Here is an 8,103-nt window from a genome sequence, read left to right on the forward strand (position 1 = left end):
GCATCGAAAGGATTTGGCCCAGTGGGATAAAATGAATTTTGTCAAGTATACTTTCTACTCATCTTTTTCTTAGCCTTGTTAACAGTTGTTTAACCACAGTTTAGGGGCTGCCCAGGGGGTTAGTCAGTGTAAAATTTGTAAAGCTAGCCATAGCTACACTAATTAGCAGCAGCAGTAGATTCAGTAGAGCAGCGGCTGCATGCACACGAGCTGGGCGCGGGGCGCGGCACTGCATGGCGTGAGGCGGGGCCGGTGAGCGACGCGGGGCGAGGGGCGAGGCAAGCCGCGGCTGCAGGGCGGCTGGGCGTGGCCGATGCGCGGGCGCGGCCGGGGTGCTCCGGCAGGCGCGCGCAGGAAGCGCCGGTGACAGGGGCAGTAGCAGAAATACGCAGCGGCAACGGCAGTAGCGGGAGCATCGGCAGGCAGCGAGAAGCAGCAGTAGACAATGAGGAGCAGCAGCAGTAGTACGCGGGCGCGCGCGGACGCTGAGTTCCAGCGGCCATGGTGGAGGGAGCTCATGGGGCGGCTACGGCGCCAGGCGGCGGTGAAGGAAATATGCCCAGAGGCAATAATAAAGTTATTATTTATTTCCTTATTCTCATGATAAATGTTTATTATTCATGCTAGACTTGTATTAACCGGAAACGTAATACATGTGTGAATACATAGACAAACAGAGTGTCACTTGTATGCCTCTACTTGACTAGCTCGTTGATCAAAGATGGTTATGTTTCCTAGCCATAGGCAGGAGTTGTCATTTGATTAACGGATCACATCATTAGGAGAATGATGTGATTGACTTGACCCATTCCGTTAGCTTAGAACTTGATCGTTTAGTATGTTGCTATTGCTTTCTTCATGACTTATACATGTTCCTATGACTATGAGATTATGCAACTCCCGTTTACCGGAGGAACACTTTGTGTGCTACCAAATGTCACAACTTAACTGGGTGATTATAAAGGTGCTCTACAAGTCTCTCCGAAGGTACTTGTTGGGTTGGCGTATTTCGAGATTAGGATTTGTCACTCCGATTGTCGGAGAGGTATCTCTGGGCCCACTCGGTAATTCACATCACTATAAGCCATACGGGAATAGAGGAGAGAGGCCAAAAGGAAGGAGGCGCCCCCCCTCTAGTCCGAATTGGACAAGGGGTGCAGCCCCCTTTTACTTCTTCCTCTCCCCCTCTTTCCTTTTCTCCTACTCCGAAAAGGAAAGGGGAATCCTACTAGGACTTGGGAGTCCTAGTAGGACTCCCCACACTTGGCGCGCCCCCTCTAGGGCCGGCCTCTCCCTCCCTCCTTTATATACGGGGGCAGGGGGCACCTCTAAACATAACAATTGATCTCTTGATCTCTTAGCCGTGTGTGGTGCCCCCCTCCACCATATTCCACCTCGATCATATCGTAGCGGTGCTTAGGCGAAGCCCTGCATCGGTAGCATCATCATCACCGTCATCACGCTATCGTGCTGACGGAACTCTCCCGTGAAGCTCTGCTGGATCGGAGTTCGCGGGATGTCATCGAGCTAAACGTGTGCTGAACTCGTAGGTGCCGTACGTTCGGTACTTGGATCGGTCGGATCGTGAAGATGTACGACTACATCAACCGCGTTGTGCTATCGCTTCCGTTTTTGGTGTACGAGGGTACATGGACACACTCTCCCGTCTCGTTGCTATGCATCACCATGATCCTGTGTGTGCGTAGGAAATTTTTTGAAATTACTACGTTCCCAAACAGTGGTATCAGAGCCAGGTTTTATGCGTAGATGTTATATGCAGGAGTAGAACACAAGTGAGTTGTGCGCGATACAAGCCATACTGCTTACCAACATGTCATACTTTGGTTCGGCGGTATTGTTGGATGAAGCGGCCCGAACCGACATTACGCGTATGCTTACGCGAGACTGGTTCTACCGACGTGCTTTGCACACAGGTGGCTAGCGGGTGTCAGTTTCTCCAACTTTAGTTGAACCGAGTGTAGCTACGCCCGGTCCTTGAGAAGGTTAAAACAACACTAACTTGACGAACTATCATTGTGGTTTTGATGCGTAGGTAAGAATGGTTCTTGCTCAGCCCATAGCAGCCACGTAAAACTTGCAACAAAAAAGTAGAGGACGTCTAACTTGTTTTTGCAGGGCATGTTGTGATGTGATATGGTCAAGGCATGATGCTATATTTTATTGTATGAGATGATCATGTTTTGTAACCAAGTTATCGGCAACTGGCAGGAGCCATATGGTGTCGCTTTATTGTATGCAATGCAATCGCCCTGTAATTGCTTTACTTTATCACTAAGCGGTAGCGATAGTCATAGAAGCAATAGTTGGCGAGACGACAACGATGCTACGATGGAGATCAAGGTGTCACGCCGGTGACGATGGTGATCATGACGGTGCTTCGGAGATGGAGATCACAAGCACAAGATGATGATGGCCATATCATATCACTTATATTGATTGCATGTGATGTTTATCTTTTATGCATCTTATCTTGCTTTGATTGACGGTAGCATTATAAGATGATCTCTCACTAAATTTCAAGATAAAAGTGTTCTCCCTGAGTATGCACCGTTGCCAAAGTTCGTCGTGCCCAGACACCACGTGATGATCGGGTGTGATAAGCTCTACGTCCATCTACAACGGGTGCAAGCCAGTTTTGCACACGCAGAATACTCAGGTTAAACTTGACGAGCCTAGCATATGCAGATATGGCCTCGGAATACTGAGACCGAAAGGTCGAGCGTGAATCATATAGTAGTTATGATCAACATAGTGATGTTCACCATTGAAACTACTCCATCTCACGTGATGATCGGACATGGTTTAGTTGATTTGGATCACGTGATCACTTAGAGGATTAGAGGGATCTCTATCTATGTGGGAGTTCTTAAGTAATATGATTATTTGAACTTAAATTTATCATGAACTTAGTCCTGGTAGTATTAGCATATCTATGTTGTAGATCAATAGCTCGCGTTTAGCTCCCCTGTTTTATTTTTGATATGTTCCTAGAGAAAACTAAGTTGAAAGATGTTAGTAGCAATGATGCGGATTGGATCCGTGATCTGAGGATTATCCTCATTGCTGCACAGAAGAATTATGTCCTTGATGCACCGCTAGGTGACAGACCGATTGCAGGAGCAAATGCAGACGTTATGAACGTTTGGCAAGCTCGATATGATGACTACTTTATAGTTTATTGCACCATGCTTTAAGGCTTAGAATCGGGGCTTCAAAGACGTTTTTTAAACGCCACGAAACATATGAGATGTTCCAAGAGTTGAAATTAGTATTTCAGACTCATGCCCATGTCGAAAGGTATGAGACCTTTGACAAGTACTTTGCCTACAAGATGGAGGAGAACAGCTCAACAAGTGAGCATGTGCTCAGATTGTCTGAGTACTACAATTGCTTGAATCAAGTGGGAGTTAATCTTCCAGATAAGATAGTGATTGACAGAGTTGTCTAGTCACTATCACCAAGTTACTAGAACTTCGTGATGAACTATAATATGCAAGGGATAACGGAAACGATTCCCAAGCTCTTCGTGATGCTGAAATCGACGAAGGTAGAAATCAAGAAAAGCATCAAGTGTTGATGGTTGACAAGACCGCTAGTTTCAAGAAAAGGGTAAAGGGAAGAAGGGGAACTTCAAGAAGAACGGCAATCAAGTTGCTGCTCAAGTGAAGAAGCCCAAGTCTGGACCTAAGCCTGAGACTAAGTGCTTCTACTGCAAAGGGACTGGTCACTGGAAGCAGAACTACCCCAAGTATTTGGCGGATAAGAAGGATGGCAAAGTAAACAAAGGTATATTTGATATACATGTTATTGATGTGTACTTTACTGGTGTTTATAGCAACCCCTCAGTATTTGATACTAGTTCAAGTTGCTAAGATTAGTAACTCGAAATGGGAGTTGCAGAATGAACAGAGACTAGTTAAGGGTGAAGTGACGATGTGTGTTGGAAGTGGTTCCAAGATTGAAATGATCATCATCGCACACTCCCTATACTTTCGGGATTAGTGTTGAACCTAAATAAGTGTTATTTGGTGTTTACGTTGAGCATGAATATGACTTGATCATGTTTATTGCAATACGGTTATTTATTTAAGTTAGAGAATAATTGTTGTTCTGTTTACATGAATAAAACCTTCTATGGTCATACACCCATGAAAATGGTTTGTTGGATCTCGATCGTAGTGATACACATATTCATAATATTGAAGCCAAAAGATGTAAAGTTAATAATGATAGTGCAACTTATTTGTGTGTGACACCCAAAAAATTTTATTTTGGTTTTATCAAAATCTTTTATTTGATTTGAGGAGGGTATTTAAATTTCCTTCTAAAAGAACTTTCCCTCTCAAATTTTTTTTTCTTTTATGACAAATGTTTTGTTTGGATTCACCCAAGACTTGATTTTTGGTCTTGGAGGTTTTTCCCTTCTTATTTGGACTTAAAAACCAAATGCTTTTCATTTGGGAAATTTCCTTTGAAAAATCTTTAAAATAGCCTATGGCATTTGGAGTGATCTTTTCCCCTTTCAAAAATCCCTCTTGCCATGTCCTAAGTGGAAATCCCCTCCCATAAGCCTTTCCCCATCTTTGGATCATGATATACTTCAAATCCAGCAGTTTGAACCTCCCCATAAATTTCTCTTCCATTTATTTCTTATCAAAAATATTTCTGCCCTCTACTTTGGCTATTGGAGATTTACAAAGGAGCTACCCTTTCTACTTTGAGTTTTGCCTCCAAACCAATTTCCCTAGCTAGTCCTTAGAGCCCTCAACCAAGATCCATGAAGATCCACTGGCCTCCAGTTCAAATATTTCAAATTGTGCTTGCTGCAAGTTTGGACCATATTTGCCAAATTTGATGAAATTCATTTGAATTATCCTCCTAAAAATCTGAGAAAATTCAGGCAGCCTCTGGATGCATTGAAAGGTCACCTCACCAAGTCCCAGCTCCAGGAAAAATTTTCTTCATGCCAAATCATTTCGTCGAGCACTTGAAGGGCACTGTTTCTGTCATGTTCAGAAAGTTCAGTTAACAGTTTCAGGAACTGCTGTCGTTTTCTTCAGAGCCCGATCTCGATCTCGCCAGTACCGCGGTGGCGCCTTGCTCCCTGTTCTCTCCTTCTTATCCCTGCGCCGCACGATCTCCTGGAGGCTTGCGGGCGTCGGCAACGAGCAGGAGGAGGTGCGCCACCCGTGAGCGACGGCAGCAGCGGCTTTGCGGCTGCCAGAGAGAGGCGCAGCGGTGGACGGCGCCGTCCAGCACCGCCCAAGCCACCGGAGGCCGCCGCGTGTCCACCCACTCGCCCGTGCATGCTGCCATCCTTCATCGTGAACTGCTAGGCGCGGAGCGCACTCTCCGCCGCCGTCGTGCCCGTACGGCCGCCCCGTCGGGGATCGGCGCATTACGCCAAGCCCGACCGAGGTTTAGCGGGGGAACGGCGCCAGTGAACCTCCCTGATGTTGCCTGGCCACTTAAACTCCCTGCCCAACCCCTGCCTCGCCGTAATCGCTCGCCGGAGATATCCTGTTCACGGCCACCCCCTCGGATCACCTATAAAAGGAGCCCCTGAGCTCGAACTCGAAGCCACACCACCTCTACACACCACCAATACCACGCCAAGCCACTGGAAGAGCCCCGAGGGAGCATTCTTCCCCAACCCCGGCCGCCTCGACCCGCCACGGGACCCAGCTCGATTCGCTCCCGTGCGTGCACCCCTACCCCTCAGCTCTTGCCAGCAGCCTTCTAGTGCATCCCCTCTGCTGACCCGCGCTTCAATTTGGAGTTTGCAGCACCCACCGGAGTTCTCCACCATCGCCCGAGCCACCGTCCGCCGGAGAAAGTGTCGTCGTCGACGTGGTGCTCTCCGTCGGTCAAGTCCACCACCCACCGACGCGGAAGAACACACTGAACCTCTTGGTACCCTCCGATCTCTCTGCCTCGCTGTGGTTCAACGCCGGCGACCACCGCAGCCTTCGGGCGCCGGCGAGCTCCGTTGGCCGTTTTTAAACCTGACGTGTGGACCCCCCCCCCCCCGTCAGCCTCTCTTCTATTTCCCTCGAACCGTTTTCTGATGGCGCCTTCGAGCAGAATGCATTTTCTCTTTGGGCTGGCGCGTTTCTTTCCGAACCGTTTTCTGTTTTCTCAGTTAAGTCCCTGGATCTTTTCTGTTTCATCACAGATTAGTCCCTGGACTAAAACCCTTATATCTTTTTAATGAAAGATGATTTTTGATTGATTCTTTTTCTGTCAGTCTTATATTTTTGTCTATTTTTTTATAGCGTTTATTTGGAAAAAATTTGGAACAATTTTTATGCACGCGATGATTTTTACGATAGTGTACGGTTTCGATTATACCGTAGGTTCCGGAGGAGGTGACGGAGCCGCGAACTTCGCCGAGCTAGACTCCGACTTCTCCGAACCAGGCAAGCATGTTTGAACCTTTGATATGATGGGTGTTTTGCATGTTTGCTTGAATGGTTTGTGCATGGCATAGGAGCATCGGTGAGTATTTACGTTGCATGCAAGGCAACTATCCGTGTGTTCCGAAGTTACTGTGATCTCTGATGAGAGATGGCCTAGTCATGTGGTGACATGAAAGGTAGTAAGGTGGTATTGTTGTAGCATGCCAGCCTTACGACATCCGTTAAACTCCGACGTTAACGTGGACTGAGTCACGTTATCGTTCTTCCCCTTCCATGCTGCCACATGTTTTCTGCCAAGAATACGGTTTAGTAAGTTGTTAACCTCTTTCCGTGTACACACCAAATAGAGGGGCCGGGATGAGGGTTCCATGGCCCTGGATTAAAGCCAGTCATCCGGTCAGGGGGCATGGGTGTTTCCGGTTGGGACCGAGAGGGGGGCACCCCTTAGAGCGCGCATATATAAATTTGATCCCATGCTACGCGAGGTTGTAGCCTCCCCGTCTCAAAGTTTTTCTTGAACGTTGCCGAGGGTGATTCCTGGCATCGGAATGTTGAATGGGTGTGTACTGGTTAGATGTGTTTCTTCCAAAACACCGTAAACGGAACTAGTCCCTTGTGACTACTGAAATCCGTTGGCTGTGGTTAAAGTACAAACTCTGCTGAGTCAAATCCTTCCGAGTCATCGTGTCCATGGTCAAGGACCAGGGCCAGTATATCCATATCTATGTTAGTCCCCGTGGTAAATCCTCGGTGAACAAGCTTGAGTAGTATACCCGTTGAATTGTTATTCATGTGGATGGACTAACCCTTTGTTTAATTCGTACTTGAATATTCACTTGAAATGAATTAAATTCATGAGCTACTGAATTATTAAGTTGTGAAATATAAGCCCTTTATGTGATGTCGCTCAGACGTCCGACTGTGGCACTCTTGTCATTTACTTTCAATATAAGCCCTTTATGTGATGTCTCTTCAGACGTCCGACTGTGGTACTCTTGTTATTTACTTTTGATATAAGCCCTTTATGTGATGTCGCTCAGACATCCGACTGTGGCACTCTTGTCATTTACTTTCAATATAAGCCCTTTATGTGATGTCGCTCAGACGTCCGACTGTGGCACGCCCGCTATTTACTTTTGATATAAGCCCTTTATGTGATGTCGCTTCAGACGTCCGACTGTGGCATGCACTATTATTTATTTTTCCATTATAAGCCCTTTATGTGGTGTCGCCTTGACGCCCGACTGCGGCATTGTTATTCTTTTTGTATCCTTTCGAGGAGTCATTCAGACACTCGATTGGCCCTCAGTATTACTTTGGGGTTTCGGGAGGACTACCGCCCGACTTCCCTTTTATTTCCCATACATTATTATCTCATTGTCTGAGTGCGCTTGTTAATCTGTTCATATGCATCATGTTCACATTTGTTATATCTTATGTCCGAACTGTCTTGCGAGTACTTTCATAGTACTCACCTGGCTTGTTGATTTGGCCAGATGTTGACGAAGGCGATCTCATGGATGAAGAGTTTGATAGTGAGTCCGACGCCTAGAGGAATCCCAGCCAGTCCCGTGCGATCCTGGATATTGGTCACTTGTATTATATACACTTCCGCCACCCACAATAAGTATCCTCGAGCCTCACTTCGACGCTCGAAGAGCTG

Source organism: Aegilops tauschii, chromosome 7 (genome assembly GCF_002575655.3).
Source record: "Aegilops tauschii subsp. strangulata cultivar AL8/78 chromosome 7, Aet v6.0, whole genome shotgun sequence".
Taxonomy (NCBI): domain Eukaryota; kingdom Viridiplantae; phylum Streptophyta; class Magnoliopsida; order Poales; family Poaceae; genus Aegilops; species Aegilops tauschii.